The sequence below is a fragment of the Bactrocera tryoni genome, unplaced genomic scaffold (assembly GCF_016617805.1).
Source record: "Bactrocera tryoni isolate S06 unplaced genomic scaffold, CSIRO_BtryS06_freeze2 ctg7180000180935_QRY, whole genome shotgun sequence".
Taxonomy (NCBI): domain Eukaryota; kingdom Metazoa; phylum Arthropoda; class Insecta; order Diptera; family Tephritidae; genus Bactrocera; species Bactrocera tryoni.
Window position 1 is genome coordinate 1 of NW_024393634.1, and position 19,251 is coordinate 19,251.

At 36.5% G+C, this 19,251-nt stretch overlaps 1 long non-coding RNA gene across 1 annotated transcript; it reads left to right on the forward strand.

Moving 5' to 3' along the window:
- Nucleotides 1-3,141: 3,141 nt before the first annotated feature.
- On the forward strand, nt 3,142-15,540 carry LOC120779326. Its single transcript, XR_005705644.1, has 3 exons — nt 3,142-3,437; nt 12,406-12,578; nt 15,395-15,540. It is a non-coding gene; the product is annotated as an uncharacterized LOC120779326 (long non-coding RNA).
- Nucleotides 15,541-19,251: the final 3,711 nt, after the last annotated feature.

Below are 19,251 nucleotides of genomic sequence, written 5' to 3' on the forward strand. Positions count from 1 at the left end.
TTCGGGTGTCACCGAACATTTTATACTCGCATGATAAAGTGATAATCGAGATTTCATTATCCGTCATTTACATATTTTCCAAATACCGTATTTGTGTAAAGTTTTATTCCGCTATCATCATTGGTTCCTAATGTATATATTATACAGAGAAGGCATCAGATGGAATTCAAAATAGCGTTATATTGGAAGAAAGCGTGGTTGTGAACCGATTTCACCCATATTTCGTACATGTCATCAGGGTGTTAAGAAAATATTATATACCGAATTTCATTGAAATCGGTTTAGTAGTTCCTGAGATACAGTTTTTGGTCCATAAGTGGGCGAGGCCACGCCCATTTTCAATTTTTAAAATAAGCCTGGGTGCAGCTTCCTTCTGCTATTTCTTCTGTAAAACTTGGTGTTTCTGACGTTTTTTGTTAGTCCGTTAACGCACTTTTAGTGATTTTCAACATAACCTTTGTATGGGAGGTGGGCGTGGTTATTATCCGATTTCTTCCATTTTTTAACTGTATATGGAAATGCCTGAAGAAAATGACTCTGTAGAGTTTGGTTGACATAGCTATAGTAGTTTCCGAGATATGTACAAAAAACTTAGTAGGTGGCGGGGCCACTCCCACTTTTCCAAAAAAATTGCGCCCAAATATGCCCCTCCTTAATGCGATCCCTTGTGCCAAATTTCACTTTATTATCTTTATTTATGGCTTAGTTAAGACACTTTATAGGTTTTCAGTTTCCGCCATTTTGTTGGCGTGGCAGTGTGCCGATTGTGCCCATCTTCGAACTTAACCTTCTTATGGAGCCAAGGAATACGTGTATCACGTTTCATCTTGATATCTCAATTTTTACTCAAGTTACAGCTTGCACGGACGGACGGACGGACAGACAGACATCCGGATTTCGACTCTACTCGTCACCCTGATCACTTTGGTATATATAACCCTATATCTGACTGTTTTAGTTTTAGGACTTACAAACAACCGTTATGTGAACAAAACTATAATACTCTCCTTAGCAACATTGTTGCGAGAGTATAAAAAGTAAATGAATTTAGCCGATACAGGGTTTCCAATACGAGTGTATTCTTAAAAAAAATTGTTAATTGTTTAAATTCAAATGCTTTTTTATTATTTTTTTCTGGCGAAAATCGACAGTTTTGGATAGTTTCCGCGCCACTCAGATGAAAGAGAGTCTCATAAGAAACTATGATTTCCTAACGAAATCTTTACCTTTTTTAAGCTGGTTTCGGTACCTGAGTGAGAATAATTTTATAGAAGTTCCCAACTTGTTCCCAATTCTCGACAAATTGCAGCCTTTCGCAACACTTCGCGGAACGGCAGCAATATTTTCATTACTTCGAGCGTTTCTTTGTCCTGTTGGCATTTTAACATTATGTAAAGAAAATGTATGCTCGAAATGTGCAACAATTCGACGAATAGCGAGCACAGGAGGGAGGTTATTACGACCATAAATTGGCAAAGGCGCACGAAAAGTTGCAATTGATGAACGATTATTTTGATAATAAAATTGATCACTTTTAGACGGTGTTATTGTGCATATCTTTCCAAGATGAAATTATGAACATTGCTCAATACAATGAAAAATAAACAAAAAACCGTTAACTTCGGCTGCACCAAAGCTAATATACCCTTAACAGGTGCATATCTTTTAGTAACTATGTATTCGGTTTGTATGGAAGCTATATGCTATAGTAGTCCGATCTGAACAATATCTTCGGAGATTACATTATTGTCTTAGAAAATAACCTGTGCTAACTTTTTAAGATACATTGTCAAATGTGAAAGCTTTCCATACGAGAACGAGATTCTGATCGTTCAGTTTGTATGGCAGCTATATGTTATAGTGGTCCGATATCGGCAGTTCCGGAAAATGAGCAACTTCTTGAAGAGAAAATGACGTTTGCAAAATTTCAAAACGATATCTTAAAAACTGAGGGACTAGTTCGTATAACTATGTACAGACAGACAGACAGAGTTCAACATATTGATTATTTATTTATATACTTAATAGGGTCTCCGACTTTCCTTCTAGGTGTTACAAACTTCGTGACAAACTTAATATACCCTGTTCAGGGTATAGAAAATTACAGATTATGACATATTATAAGTGGTCAAAATGACACCAAAAACATTATCACCCCTGTTGGATAACCCGGTAGATTAACGACTCATTCATAACTAAATGAAAATAATTCAAAAATGTGGGTGTAAAATTGTTGTTATTTTTATTTCCTAAATAGGGTAAATTAAATTGGGTCGCCGTTCGTAATATCCAAGTGGTAATGTCGGAGACCCTGCAAAGTCAAATAGTTGTATAAGTTGATCAGCGTGACGAGTCAATTAGCCATCATGTCCGTCTGTATATATGCAAACTATTTCCTAAGACTTGGAAATATTGATCTGATATTTCGCAAATGTCCTTATGCAGTCTTTTGTAGTTTTCAAAGAATTTTTCGCCGCTGATATGAATAATAAATTATCAAGGTTCAAAATATTTAATTTAAGCCATGAAATTATTGTTGGTGTATGATATTTCAGACTTTTTTGAGTTTTTTGGAATCTTCTATTGAACTCAAAAGATTATCATATTTTGGCCTTATGCACAAGTTTATTTCAAATATTCTGCGATAACATACCTTTCACATGAGTGCCATATATTACCGAAATATTGACAACAACAGATACATATGCTTGCAGTCCTAACTTGTGTACACTTTTGGTTTTACAAGCCTTACATTATTTTGCTTTTATTCTATTAATAAGGACATGAAGTTTATAACAGGTATCATATATATTTTGCATTAGAAAAGAAGCGACCAGTAAGCTTGAATGAATTAGAGGAGAGACCTGACGTGTACCTTTAGTTCAGAAGAATCTTTCATCGTAATGTATAGCCTTAAGCTTTGACGCAATCAAGCTTTTAGATATATTTATGTATTTATGTTTGGGGTATGATTATGCAGGTGTGTCTGTATTTGGCTGTATAAATTTTTTGCTCGTCTAAAATGGTGGTTCGCTATCAATAATTCCTTATACATATTTAATGAAATGCGACCTTTTTTGACTTCCCATTGAAATATTTACTATCTTCTCTGCTTTTCCTCGTCTTTATTTGCAGCCTTTACGCGTCCTTTTAACTAATAAGTCGCGTCTTCCGTGGATCCACCAAAAGCTGTTCATTTGCTATTGACAAATACATCGCTTCTTTGTCGCCTCACCCATTTATGTAAGTCTTCCGATCCGACGGATGATAAGAGAGCGATTGGGAAAATAAACGGCGAAAACCTTCAGTTGATTATGCAGCGACCAAACGTTGGAGTAAAACGTCACGCCAGCTGCCAGTCGTCAGCGCAAGAACGACTGTTATTATCGTGTTACTCGTGATAACCTTTCTGGTCGTCATCACTACAACCAGTACAGGTGAGGCGAATAAAAGCAAATACATTTATTTATGTTTATATGTGCATTTTAAACCATAAGTAGACCTATGCTTACATCCATACATTAACGTATTGCGCATATGTACGAATGTCAAAATATAACTGGAATGTAATTAACATTGAAGTTCATAATTGAATTTTATATATTTGTGGTTGCATCAGCACACAATTCGGTATTTAACTTGTGGTATACAGCTACGTGAACAAACATTAGGGTGCGTCTATATCGGGAACTTTGCTATACTCAAGTTTCGTCTGCAATTGATTCTCGAAAGCGCTTCGTTTTTGTCATCGGGATAATGTGATCCGACCCGTTTTAAAAAATTCCGAATATTAAACCGTGCCTGCGGAGATAAGTTAAAAATTTCCATGAAAGAACTTTGAATACTTATTTTAATTCTAACTAACTATTATAAGTGCATATATTAATGAAAAGTAAAAGAAAAAAGAAAAAAAAAGTTAAAGACAACTCGGCTATAAACGCGCAAGCGGTTTCCATGCCGGCAAAGAAGAAGAAGAATATTTAAAGAATACAAAAATTTTTACCTTAATTTTTGGATGGTTTCCAAAAATTCGATGCCTGATTTGTGATAGAGCAGGATACTCACCGAGGACGTGTAGAATCGTTTTCTTGCTCTTTTCGAGTTCGCAGATACGGCTGGTCGTATTATATGAACTCCAATCGGTTTATGCTCTTACCTAAAGAGAGACCCCACAATCTGCCACAACAACCGTGTGATAGCCTCCATCGCATATAAGGTTCTATCGAGCGTATTGTGCAAAAGATTAAAGCTCACCGTTAATAAACTAATTGAACCCTGGCTTTAGGGCTGGAAAACCAACAATGGACCAGATATTCGCCGTGCTGCAAATCTTGACCCGTGAAAAAAAATCGACACACACCACCTATTTGTCAATTTTAAAGCTGAGGACTCTCCAGCAGACGAGAGTAAGCAATGTTTCCCTTTAGGAAAGCACTATTGATACGTTCTTCGAACAGTATTTTTCTCAGCCTATCCAAAATAGATTTCTCGCGAATGCGGAAGAGTTTCCGGAGTCCCTCCAGTCAACGATCAAGCTATCTGTCTAAGTTGATCTGCTGATGTGATCCAGGACTTCTTCCCACCTCGAAAATCTACGCGAACTCGTTAATATTAATGCAGGTTTATCGCTTCTATGACTTATACTTAGTATGAATTGTAACGTTCGTACTGGAGCTACTTTATAAGGTGTGTCTTGTATTTGCGTCTACCCTATTAAGATGTTTTTATTTTTGTTGGCAACTGTTAGTTTCTTGAGCGTGTCAGCTCCGCGTTGTAAGCCACATAGTTTGAAGTTAAAAAGAAACTAATTCCTTTTTGTTCCACTATTACCACTGTGGTGCCTGCTGTGCTGTAATTAGAATGGGTAATGCATTTGCAAATTGTCCGTTACGTAATTTTGTAATCAACGCTGTTTTGTCAGTGTTGTCTGCGGTGTCTGGTTGTCCCGCTAGAATAGCTTTTACCCAATGTTGCCATCCCACATTCGGCCCTCCTGACATCGCATTCGACTCCGAATGCTGGCTTACACTTTTTCATATTTTCTGCTATAAGCGTAGTGAACCTGGGTCCTTCGTGATCGCCCACCTTTTTCACTTCATATCTACTATTCCCAAAAACTTGTTTTACCTTGTACGGGCCAAAAAATTTTAGTCTTAATTTCAAACCGGCATCATTTTGCGTACCCTTATTTATTACTAACTCACCAACCTTATAATAAAATCTTTTTTTTCTGTTTTTGTAAAAACACCTCTTATTTTCCATCTTGCTTTATTTTACAACGTTATTTTATAACGTTTAACCGAGGTGTTAGCAACCTCTTCTTTGTCTATCTTCTCGAGTTCGAAGCCTACTTTCAGATATCGGCTTTCCTTCAGCTGATTTGGAGACCTTTTACGACGTGTGTCACGTTTCCAGACAGAGTATAGGGAACTTTGGGTGGTACCCTCTGTTTTTAGTACTGTAATTACTGGTGTACCTTGGCTGATACATTGTTTCCTGACTGGCGAGAAACTTAAACTTGTTTAGTTTGTATTCCTTATCTGGTTGTCTGATTCATTAGTCACCTTCTAATTACGATATCTGGGTTATATAAAAACTAAGTCGTTGAACATTAAATTACTAGTATGCTTCGATGTTTTCTTTTTTTCATCTGAAACTTAATTTATTTGCAGTGTAATTCTATATAACGAATTCTATAATACAGTAAGTATACATACATATGAGTATATAAATATATATAGACAATTCAAAAGACGAAATCTAAAATCTACTTAATTAAAAAAAATGACCTACCCTACTTTGCACGTGTACAAATACGAAGCTCGCAATGTATTTAAACTGGTCTGCAACGGCAAAAAAATGAAATCATTGGATAATCGATCTTATTTCATTAATGCGCATTTTGTAATACCACATGTTTTTTACTTAAAATATTGTATTATATTTTAACCCCAGTTCAGACTTACAGTTATTTATGTATGTAAACTTTATCACGTTAAGACGAAAAATTGAAATTTTTTATGGGACTACATGTTAGTTAATTAGCTCAATTTAAAAAATCTTAATTACATAAAACAAAGACCTGATATCAGGTGAATTAATTGTCTATGAATACAACTATTTTAACATTTTGAGTAAAAAGATCGATTGAAGCTTATATTGTAGAGGACGGTATCAAAATACCATCATATCTCCGTTTTTGGATTGTAGCGATTTTAGGCACCTAAGCCTTTAGGTCATTGTAAAATCACCGGGACTAAAATTCGTTACTCTATAATGTCCTCTCTCAAACATCTTCTGCTCTTAATGAAGTTACTCAGTACAAAAAGTTTTATCTGCGCAACCTTCAAGATATCGCCAAGATACATACCTTCCACCGACAATTGCGATTCTTTTACAAAGATTTGTATTCGCATAGATATTATTCTATAGTCTCCTCTTCTTGCTTCTAAAATAGTCATTGTGTGTGCCTCGGAGGCATCTCCGCCACTTAGACGGTGACTTGTTAGCACTCCTAATGGAGTTTTAATGGTATTAATTTTAATAGACGGCATGTGCAAACTATGTTTCATCGAGACCCAGCTATATTTAAAATATATTTGTTGATTAAACCTCTACAAGCGGCCACAGCCATTTAAATTCCTTCTTTTTCGAATACTAATTTTACTGTTCTGGTAAACGTTAGGAGATTCTGGTATTTAATGTTGTACCAAAGGCACCACATAACACTCTATTGTATAGCCGTAAAAATGCTATCCTTGTATTGCTTTCCGCCTCACCCCTTCCCAGTCTTCTCTGGAAGGGAAGGGAATATTTGTTGGCAAAAATGTCCGCTGAATTCTCGCCGAGGTTGTCGACTGCCAATAAATACCAGAGTTTCAGGACAATGGCTGCTTAGGTTTGACTTTTAAGTTGAGCGCTGTTTGAGGAACAACTTCTGTAGCACAGTATTCAAGTAGGAAGTCGACCTATGGTTAGGGGTACAAAAAAGGATGGATCAAGGTTTCATGCGCACCAAACAGAGGATAAGCGTGGCTGGGGCCCTCAAATATCCCAAGCTAGCTTTTGAAACATTGTTATCGTTATGAATCGTAGGGGTCAACTTTTAATTATTGAAATTATAAATATTTTTTAAATAAATGCTTACAAATTCAAATATATTAGTTTTTATATTTATATTTAACCTAAGATTACTATTTTGTAAAATGATAAATAAAAATAAATATATTAAACTTTTAACATAAAACTAATTTTCTAAATGATAACGTCAATGCTGATGGCGAAGATATTGATATATCGGAGATTAAAATGCATCAGCTCAGCTCACGGGTGGCGAACTCTTCTAAAACTTTAATAATTTTGCCTATGGGTTTAAAACCGGTTTCGAGCCAACGATTTCAGGACGAAATTAAGCTTTTAGAGATTATAAAATTTGCTTCAAAATTTTTTCAGTTATCCGAATGAAATGAAATGCAAAGGTTAAGCTTGATATTATGCTGATTATTTGTCGAAATTATCAAAATCGAACAACTGTAACATATATTCGGACTCTGTATTTTCCGGTATAATACCTAATTATGTTAAAGCACATATTTTTGCAGAATTGTCCTCTAATATGTTATTAACAGTGATAGTGGAGATAGAGACAAATAGACCAGCTCTAATGTACATACATATATGAAACTGTCGAATTTTCAAAGTCGCTTAGAATCACCAGAGCTCCCCATTTTTTTGTTTCAGAAGAAAAATTATTTTTCCAGAAGCCGATTCTGGTTGGTTAAACATTCCAATAAAACTAATGAAACGTTTTATTGGCTTTTTTCAGCCACATTATTTTAAATAAACAATGTTCAAGCCGAATTCAAGTTAGTTAAACGAGAAAAAAATTTATAACTTCATTTGGATCAGTCAGTTTGTGTGACAACTCTTAGTGGCCGATATCGTCGGCTCAAAAAACTGAGCAACTTACTGAGAAAAGGATATGTTCGAAATTCCAGAACGATATCTCAAAAACTAAGGTGATTCATATATATTTTATAGGATCTTCATCATATTATGTTTGTTCAGTTTTGTGTGGCATTTCATGATGGAAATACACCTGAACAACGTTTACAAATAGTTCAACTTTATTACGAAATTTCACGAAACACCACCAGCCATCTGGAGACCTAGCATTCATTATGGGATAATAACGCCGTTAATTCCCACACATCGCATCAATCAATGGATTTATTGAGGGACCTCTTCGGTGATCTCGGGACATAGCACACCGTCAGACTTATTCTTGTAGGGATATGTAAAGTCTATGTAAAGTCTGTCTCTGCGGACATTTCCGCTTTGATTCAGACAACGGAGTAAAATATCATACATGTCGAAATGCTCGAACGAGTCATTGAAAATTAAACTCAACGGATGGACCTTCTGAGACATAGCCGCTACAAACTTTTGAAAGAGATAATCTTCAAAATTTAACGAATGTTCATTCGAATGATAATTAATATTTCACATTAAATTTTAAATAACTGTACGTTTGTTCGGTTCGCCGGACAAAAAATATAAACTATATTTTTGCATATTTGTGGGCCTAAATACACAGTATTTCTCTATCTATTCTTGAAATGTTAAAGAATGTGCAAGCAGATGCTGGTCTGCATGTTTTTGTATAAAACTTCGTCAGACAAGAATCTTCAGAATCGAAGTAAATTTCGAACTATATATGGTTTGCGGCTTATAATTTTTAAGTTCATATCCTGATACATACACTCCAAACATATCGGAACGTTAACATTTCTTACTACAGTATTACTATTTCCACATAAATATCTCAGTGTCAATCAAGTAAAACCACAAACACATAAGGGAATCTGTGAGTGCCACCTGCATCTAACATAAGCATTGTCACACTTCCCACTCACGCTGTATTTTCTTGCCTTTTTGTAACTGATTCCCTGACTCAATAGTCTCATCATCAGCATCATTGTTGATGTGAATATAATCTCCAAACCCCTTTGCTTGAAACAAACCGGACAAGAAGCAGGGGGCAATAGAGTCTAAAAATTATAGTATTGGGGGAGCGGGAAAACCCAGTAAGTCGGCTGAGCAGAGCTTTTACCGTTTCATATGCCTTTGCAAATTCTCAACCACAGTAGTAATTACATCTCCTTGGTTTCAGTTTAATATCGCCTCCATCTCTACAAAGCCAATAGCACAGACATATTTGTGATTTAACTTTTTTGTTCTCCGACTTGTGCCGGCATGCAGAGAAAGGGAGACAGAGAGTTGTAAATTTCTGTTTGGCGTTTGTTGTTATGCCCGTGTAACATATTACATTGGGTAAAATTATTTTATTGAGATGTCTGAACCAAAGGCCATTTTGTATAAACTCAAGAGTAAGACTAAGAAGCATTTTGATGATGTATAGCGTTATTTTTCAGAACTGTTAAATTTTAAAACCTTATGAAAAGGCTACCATAGCAGCGATTTTCAAAGGTCTGACTGTATACCATAAGTATAACGTCAACTGATTCCTGACAACCCACAGTTCCTGAACGTACTATATAAAACTTGTGCTGGAATGTTTAAGATATTGAAAGTGTGATATATAAATCGTTTTACAACGGTATCAATATCGGGTTTGATCGGTCCGACACGATACCTACTTTCGTTTAAAAGGAAAGATGTCTGATCTAGTTCGGTTTTACTGCATAGTGTTTAGATACGACGATCAGTAAGATTGAAGCAAGAAGTCATATATCTGAATAAAATTTCATACAATGTATATTAGAGTGATCCAAAAAAAAAATTTTTTTTTCCGTTTGGTACTCAGAAAAATAAGTTCCTAGACACCTCTAAGGAAGCCTCTCCAAATATGAGTTTTTAATTGTAACGGGAAGGTCTTCCTACATAGGACATTGAATGCTCTACAAAAAAGGTATGTGATGATTTTTTCGTAAACCCAAACGTTTAAAAGATATTAACAGTTAAAATTTGATTATTTTTGGAAAATTTTTTTATTTCTTATGAATTTTATAACTCAATGATAAAAAATTATTATTAATGATGAAAATCATAGTAGGAAATTTACTGCTCTATAAAAATGATCTTCTATGATTTTTCGATTACGTTAAGCGTTTACGAGATATTCATCGTCAAACATCAATGCATATTAAGGTGGATCAAAAAAAAAAAAAAAACAAAAAATGAATCAGGACAAAATACTTAACAGATAAATGTTGAGATTCGGTCCGAAATGCCAATAACTAAAGTTAACTTGATATTAAGATTTATTTTAGGTAATATACGATGTTCCGCAAATATTTTACTCTAGAAATCTGAAGAACGATATCTTTCACGTTCTTACTCTGAGCGGACAAGATTACTTATTTTTTTATTAGTAAGATGTATGTATTTTGTCGGATATTTTAAGGCAAAGCTTTTTTAACAAGAGCTTCTTTCAAACTGGTTTGTTGAATGGATTGAAATTTTACTTCGCAAAGATGCTTCGAATTTACAATTATAAAACTTGCTAGAATATCTTTGATGAAAAATGAGAAGAAGAAGAATAACAACCAAGCTCAACACCACTTTAAATGAAAAATAATTGTGATTGTTTATTCAGGTTATGGGCTAGAATGATTGACAGTTATATTCGGTTTAATTACGAATAATGATGGCCAGCCTTATATGATTGTTTACGCAAACAGTCGATTAGAACCAATAAATTCTTAGCAGAACTTTAAGTCAATTTCAGTTTAAGATAAAAATTTGGATTAACATTTTGTGTGCTTAAATTCAGAAGGACAAAATTTACTCCGAAGACACCAATCGCGATTTGCATTGAAAGGGATGAACATAACTAGTTTCGTAGCCGACCGCTTCTTTATTATAAATGCATATAACGTTGGAGTTCGCTCGAGCTTCGCACCAGCTTATTCAGTATTTTTGTGCAACACATATTTACGATACATTATTTGGTTTTTGTGCAACATCCTGCATGTGTTGCAAGTAGCACTGTTGCAGAACGTGGAGACTTTATTGAGTTTGTTCCCTGCAATTTCCTGTTTGCTCGTGCGACTTTGAGGCCATCAGTTTAAACGGAGTTGAAGTTGCAAACGTAAGGGTGTAATTGCCTGAATGTGTCTGTGACTAGATCTGCAGCTTGCACGAGAAAGATTTGTAAAAGATGTACTTGAACTCATTGCGGTTTATTACATAGCATGTGTCTCCAACAAATATGGGCGGTGAATCCTTCTAACGGGTGTTTTTTTAAACGTGTGGTGTTCAATTATTTGATACCTTTTTTTATGCGTTCTTTTTGACAGCACATTTTTCTCTTGACATTTAAAAATGAGCCGACTTATTCCGGAACAATGTTTGGAAAGTATGAACATTTTTTACCAAAATAATATTTCGGTTAGCGTACTACGCCCAATACTGAGCCGACATAATTGCCCAGCGGAATCGCTATTCCGAGCTACTATGAATCGGTTTCTGTTGCTGTGGAGAAAAGTACTCGAATGAGTCTACCAACGCGCAACAAATAGAGCAGTACGCATCTATTTTTTGGAACATTTTATTTCTCGGCCATAACATTAAATTATACTCGTTTTATTTCTTCTTGAAAAACCACATGTCTAAATCAAACACCCCTTATCAATTTGTTACCACCAACCCCTGTCACCTCACACCATTGCCGCTAGCAAACACTTATCCGGACATTTTTCCAATCCAAGAAACAAGTAAGTAAAGAAACAACGTTGTGGAGCAAAGACAAACCCTTGCCAATTCCGGCAACTGTTTGCTCGGGCTTTCTAAAAGGTCTTTCTGGAACAAAAGCGGCAATGGCAGTGCCTACATATCAGTTAACATTATAAAGAACTCGGCGCAAGTGTTCTCCTGGTAGATTTTCCAAAGAGCCAAGACAAAGTGCCTGAAACGTTGTGAACGGCGCTGTGGCTAATACTTGAAACCCAAGCGACAGTTAACCGTAGCATATAAAAGGGTTTTAAGCTAACTGTTGAAAGAAGCGAAAGGGGTAAAAAATGTGGAAATAGAAAAATATTTGTGAAAGAAAAGAAACGAAAGATAATATCTAGGTGGCTGGGGCATGATTGCAGTCTGGTTTCTAAGCATTTAGCTGCATTATTACTGGGGGGACTGTAGCAGCTGTCCGGCTTGAAGTGCTTCTTCGGTTATCTATTGTTAGCATCAGCAATCATCGCATTTAACGTTAATTTCTCTAACACACAAATAAAATATTTGAATGCTGGCAGTTTTATCTGTAAATTGCCATCTCATAACTGTATATGCACATATAAACAATGTGACAAATGAATATGTAACCTGGTGCTTCATATTTATTTATTCCTTCTTCGTTATATTTATTTTTTGTTTTTGTTCTTTCAGATGCTTCCAACTACTTTGACATCCAAGGACCTAATTTCTCGCATGAACCGCCATCGTGCATTGAATTCACCAACAATGCTGGCAGCATTGCCGATTGCATAGCGCATGATAATCCACCGGTGAATGTCGAATGGCTAGACAAGGACAATAATCCCATCACCTTGATATCAAAGGTAAGATTTATTCTGTCGAAAACTTAGATAGCGGTTAGAGTTCGGCTTGCAAATTCTGTATGCAAAACCTTCTTTATTTTTTAACTCTCTTACCTTTTTTAGTTCTCTATTTCCGTTATAAAAGCTTTCTTTATATGTTTCATAAAAATTTGAAGGCGGTCTGAAATAAAAGAAGGGAAGTTTTCACGAGGGTGGGTTCTATTGTGAGCACTGCTTCAACTACGGTTTCACAGTACCAGATTACTGTAGCGTCTTTCAAGCGGAGGCAGCTGCCATCAAGGTAGTAGTAGATGTATTGCTACGAAGTTCAGCTTTCTTCAAAGAGGTGTGCATGACCTTGTTAGCAGGAACAGCAAACTTCTTGCACTTGTATGCGATAGACAGGGCAGCCTTACCCAATTACATCCGATTAGAAGCGAGACGGTTTTCCAATGTTCTCTTGCATTCTAGAACTGGACCTATGGACCTCCAGTGAACCCGGGGCAAGGGCTGATCGAAAAATAGAACATGTGCGACTGCGACATATTTCTGGCTCAGATTTGCTCTTAGAAAAGGCAATATCGTCGAAATTGTAGGTGTTCTGAGCGGACAATGTCCAATAGCTTCACACGCCGTACTGGTAAATATTTTATCGTACGTTCTTTATCAGAGCTTCTACTCTAGGAAGACGTAGTGGAAACTTCTTGTTACTTTCTTCTCTATTGCTTTTGCCAAACTGAGATTGAAATATCTCAGTTGACAGCCTTCGGCGGGCGGCTGCGAATGATTTAACGCTTTAAAAAATATGTGATAAGATCAATACGCTTCGTCAATATATGAGGATCTTGGTCGTTAATAGCCTGCCTACACAGACGATGTAGTACTCATGGTCAAAGGAAGGATATCGTAACTAATTTGAAGGCCGGAAGTGACCTCGCTATTAACCAAAGCGATAATAACCTTGATCTCACCAGCCGATTCACATTGTGATAAGACTTTTATGGTTGTCAGGCCACAGTGGACCCTATATCGGTAAAATGAGAATGGATCGGGGCTCTCCTCTTCTCTTGTTAGTTGTACACAACTAGTTGGATTTCACGGAAACTTGCTCAGCACAGGGCAACCATAGGATCAGGCGCAATTGTAAGATTCCTATGGCTCAAGATCGATCTTCCTATTTGTGAGGTTCTAGCTGGTAATTGTCCTAGCGGCATACATTCTGCAAGGTCTTACCTGACGCGATCTGCACAAGTTCTACGCAGCGAGGTAAAAACATTTCAACACTTCTTTGTTGGTTGTACGCGTTTGCGTGGTCAAGGGTATAACCACTTAGAAACTCAAACTGTCTGATATCCCAATGAGCTAATTAGAATATATATTAAACGCCTCAGCAAATTGGCATTATTGGTCACAGGGTACTTTGTTGAAGTACAAGATCGGAGATCTGCCTCTAGATCTTTACAAACCACTACATATAGTAGTCCAAGTGAGATCTCTGGATCAGCCATCGAAACTTAATTAACCTTAGTTATATATATATATATATACATATTTACATATATATTCCGGTCACTCTTAAGAATTCACGCAAACTTGGGAAACAAAGCCAATCTACAAGAATAGTAACTATTGTTTTAGTTATCGAAGCAACTTTAAAATGTCTTGCATACAAAATCGGTATTCTTCAATTGAATGAAACACTAATATACATAGAAAGAAGAAAGTATGTATGCGTAGCAGTGGAGGGAATGCATTTCGCTTACAAAAAATTTGTTGCTGTTGTTAACTTAAAGTCTGTGCACCATTTAATGCAAAAAAAAAATATAACGAAATTTAAAAACTTTGAACAAAGTCTCTGGCTGGCGCAAGCACTAACCCTCAACCGGAGACACGAGCTGGGCTGCGGCAATGCTTGTACCGTATAAAAAGCGAAACAACTGCGACCAACATAAAAATTCAAATACAAAGCAGTAGCAACAAAACGACAATAAAAGCAACAATAACTTACGGGTGACCCGAAGTAAGCGCTCGGAGTTGACGCGCGGCCAGAGTCAGTTTCGCCCAAATTCAATCAATAATCACTTAAACCAAACTTCCGCCATTGGTGGCTGGCCTGAGTTATTTCTACGAGTATATTGCACTGAAGGTACGGACTGTTGATTGGCGGGTGGAATCGAGTGATTGTCGTTAAACATAACAGTGAGACAGACGCGCGCAGTCGGCAAGTAGACAAATACTGGGAAAAGCGTGTTGTTGGTCAGGAAGATTAACGGGCGGTCAGACAATATAGCAGCTTCGCATTTTATTTCGCACAACAACTACTCTAGAAATGTCGAGTACGATGCCATAACAAGCAACGAGAGAGGTCAACGCTCCATTGCTACTGTTTTTACTATTGTAGTAGGTACAACAATGAGGCAATGGCAATGCGCTCAGCAGTGATGGGTCTTGGGTGTCGTCGTCTGTACGGGAGTTTTTAAATCTACCTCCTATAAAGGGGTATGTGCGAATACAGTTCTCTTTGTTCTCTTACTGGGACCCGTCTCGCCCCTTTGATGCACTTATCATTAATGCTTTTCATGGATTTCCGAATATCTGTACTTTCGGTGCCAATTGCCGTTATTTGTCGTAAATTTTTGCATTTCAAATAAAAAAATTGCGTTTGGTGTCTCTGAAGTACCGTAGCAACGCTCTTTCTACCGCTTACAATTTACCGCTACCGCTTTTCTCAATTTTAGGATGAAAAGCTTTGCATTATTATCAATTTCCATTACACAAAATCACCGTTTCAATACTTTTACATTTCTCCTTCTAAAACATTTACCTCTCTCTTGCAGGTCCGTCATATGCTCGCCAACGGTTCACTCTATTTCTCTCCCTTCGAAGCGGAAGAGTTTCGTCAAGATGTTCATTAGTCCGTCTATCATTGTGTGGCCAGCAATGCTGTGGGTACAATTGTTTCTTGTGACGTTGTGATCAAAGCAGGTAAGTACGATGATAAGTTGGAATTAGAAATGTGAGAACACAATCGTTCCATGCATCACAAGTGTATTAAATCCTAAGAGAATGGTAGTCGAAAAATTTTAGTATTCTCAAGTTATTTGTCTTTTTCTCTAAGAGTTGGTCAAGTATACTAAGATAATTGTAATAACCATCGTAAGAAGAACAAATTCCTGAGCGTGGATCACAAAGACCACCTCATGTTGTCAGCAATTTGAGTCAGTTGCATATTTAATGCAAAGGATAATACCGACTCCGCAAAATTTGACAAAAATTACAAAAATTCCACATCCGCTTCAATGAAACTATGGGGATCTCATATCCCGAAAGTAGAGTTGATATGAAGCTCTTAAAAGAATTTCCGTCCGTAATTTCTCCTTGATCTTTGATCCCTCTCTTAAAAAGCTCACGCTTTTTTCCGCACATTCCACTCCACACATAGAGGTATGTTCGCAAAGAAGAAATCACCAGAAGTAGGTACCGCATCTACTCTTCTGAAGATAAATAGCTTGAAGCGTTTTAAAAACCGTAGAGGCTTAAAATACTCACTTCTCTTCTGCAGCCACGTCGTCCAGCCCAAATGTCGCTGGTAGAGTTATGTAAGCAGAGAAAAAGCCTTCAGAAGTAAATTCCTTGTCCACTCTTCCAAAAACTAGCTTAAAGTCCAAACTTAAAAGCTGAATGGAGAAGAGGTTTAGTAGGAATAGTGTCTCCATTTACATATATCGACGGGTGTATATTGGACTTCAAATTTAGGACGGGATATAAATACATATGTCGTGAGCCTTGACAGTTCTTTCTCTCTCCGTCTACTAAACTTAGCTGGCATTTGTCAAGCGGATGAACCAGACATATTTAGAACAAGCCTATGAAGTTGTACGGAGTAACTACGGGAGGGAATAGAAAGTCACCATATTCACAGATAGCCAGGTGGCATTACTAGCCTTACCGTCGGCAAAGATTAATTCCAAACGTTGAAAACAAATGTGGAAATTCTTTAAGCTCAAGTTCAGGTAAAATCCAGTTGTCCATAGTTTGGGTCACCGGTGACAGGAGCATGTTCGACAACGAAAAAACGGACAAATTGGCCAAATCAGAAACCCCTCTAAACAAGTCTAAGCAGAGTTAATACTAAGCCCGGTACTATTACTATTCCGAGATTAATCAATAAGTAGCTCAATACACAATTTGAAGAATTAGTTCAGGGCAACTACATGTTAGATGGCGAACGAGATATGATCAAAATATGATAAGACTAAGGACTTATTAAAGATATTCAGGAAATGTTAATATATACAAATTTACAGTTACTATAACGGGGATTTGGCCAGTTGGAGAACATGCGTTAAAAATGGGAATATTTGTCGCAGAAATGGTTCCACATTGCTCTGTGAGTGCCCAGTTCTATCACAAAACCGACATAACTCAGAATCCATCAGTTTTCAAATCTTGAAAGTCTATCTACAAACAGCAAGACGGAAATAAGTGAATTCATACAGGGTACTAAATGGTTTAAATACAATGATGAAACAAGATATTATTTAATATTTAAAGGACTTACGATAGTTTTTATAGGCACATCTAGCGCTAATTAAGTCCGAAACGGCTGCACTATCTACAAACCCAAACGCTAATATACTCTCTCTTCGACTGCAAGTTTCCGTAGAAATTTAGTCATGTATCGATTTTATCGCAATTTTTAACTTCAATTTTGAAATCGCAAAAAAAGAACATGAAAAAGTTAAATTTAAGTTAAAATTGAGCGTACACATCCACGTGTATATTATTGAACACTAGTGTGAATACAAAATTTGGTTACCTTCATTTGGGTGTAGATATGTAATATACAATGTATATAAATTGCTCGCTTGGCTGCAGCTGTTCGGCTATTAGGAGGATTTCAGGTCAAAGTTTATGTTTAATTAAAAAGAAAATGTTTAACCTAAAAGTAGTATGTTTGTGCTATAAAAATACTTTCACAGAGGCAAGACAACATGCTCATTTATTTACATATACGTATGTATGCGCGAATTATGCTTTTGTGAAATCTTTGCATGCCAAGCACTGTAAAAAGGTGGAAATGAAGTGAACATAAAGTTTTACGACTATCATGAAAGGGTTTCTGGTATTTATTGGGAAATTTACACTTCCTTGCCTCAACTTTATGAAATTCGCCAAGGAGTTCGTCTAAGGTGGTGCTGTGCGAATTAATTTGAAAGCTACGAATTTTTGAAAGAAGCAAATATGTGTGTACTTATGCAAACAAAGCTTTGAAATTAGTTAAGAGGCCTTTTTGAAATTTAAGGAATATTTAAATATGGCTCAACGGAGTAATTTTTAATTTGATATGCATTGATCTAACTGTATATATTTGTGTTTACATATATCCTCAGATTAGTTGTGCACAATTATAAGTGCCTAAAAATGTTGAAAGTAAAAAAATGAAAGCACTTCTTTCAATGGCTTCTGCAAACAGTCTTGTCGTCAGTTGAGACGGTACATTACCTTTTTTTTGGGAAAATACTAGGGTTTCGGATCATCACCAGATGTTCTTGTGACTCCACTAAAACAAGTCTTACCAATGAATAAAGGCTTAATATGGACATGCGTTCTTTTCAGTCTCTTTATAGGTCTAGGAAGACCTCGAATAACTATATTTTTATCAGACTAACTCTTGCATTTAGAATTGGCAAAACTTATCTAATTTAATAACTTTTCTATGGTATTTTGGCTTTAGTTCACCCTTCAAAGTGTTGTTAGTTATCAAAGTGGTGAAGCTTCGAAGATAAATTTTTGGAATTTTAGTTAATCCATACGTTAAGAAATCTATACTATACAGTGTCAGTGTTCAGCTAGTAAATTAATTTAGTTAGTATCGGGTGATTTTTTAAGAGCTTGATAAATTTTTAAAAAAAAAAACGCATAAAATTTGCAAAATCTCATCGGTTCTTTATTTGAAACGTTAGATTGGTTCATGACATTTACTTTTTGAAGATAATTTCGTTTAAATGTTGACCGCGGCTGCGTCTTAGGTGGTCCATTCGGAAAGTCCAATTTTGGGCAACTTTTTCGAGCATTTCGGCCGGAATAGCCCGAATTTCTTCGAAATGTTGTCTTCCAAAGCTGGAATAGTTGCTGGCTTATTTCTGTAGACTTTAGACTTGACGTAGCCCCACAAAAAATAGTCTAAAGGCGTTAAATCTCATGATCTTGGTGGCCAACTGCCCATGCATCCCGAAAAATGCACTGTTTGGTGTGGTTTGTACGCTGGTGGAATCATTGGACCGTATTTTTTCAAAGATGCTGTTGGACGCAACGTTACGGTGAATAGCGATCGCTATCGTTCGATGCTAACAAACTTTTTGTTGCCAAAAATGGAAGAACTGAACTTGGTTGACATGTGGTTTCAACAAGATGGCGCTACATGCCACACAGCTCGCGATTCTATGGCCATTTTGAGAGAAAACTTCGGAGAACAATTCATCTCAAGAAATGGACCCGTAAGTTGGCCACCAAGATCATGCGATTTAACGCCTTTAGACTATTTTTGTGGGGCTACGTCAAGTCTAAAGTCTACAGAAATAAGCCAGCAACTATTCCAGCTTTGGAAGACAACATTTTCGAAGAAATTCGGGCTATTCCGGCCGAAATGCTCGAAAAAGTTGCTCAAAATTGGACTTTCCGAATGGACCAC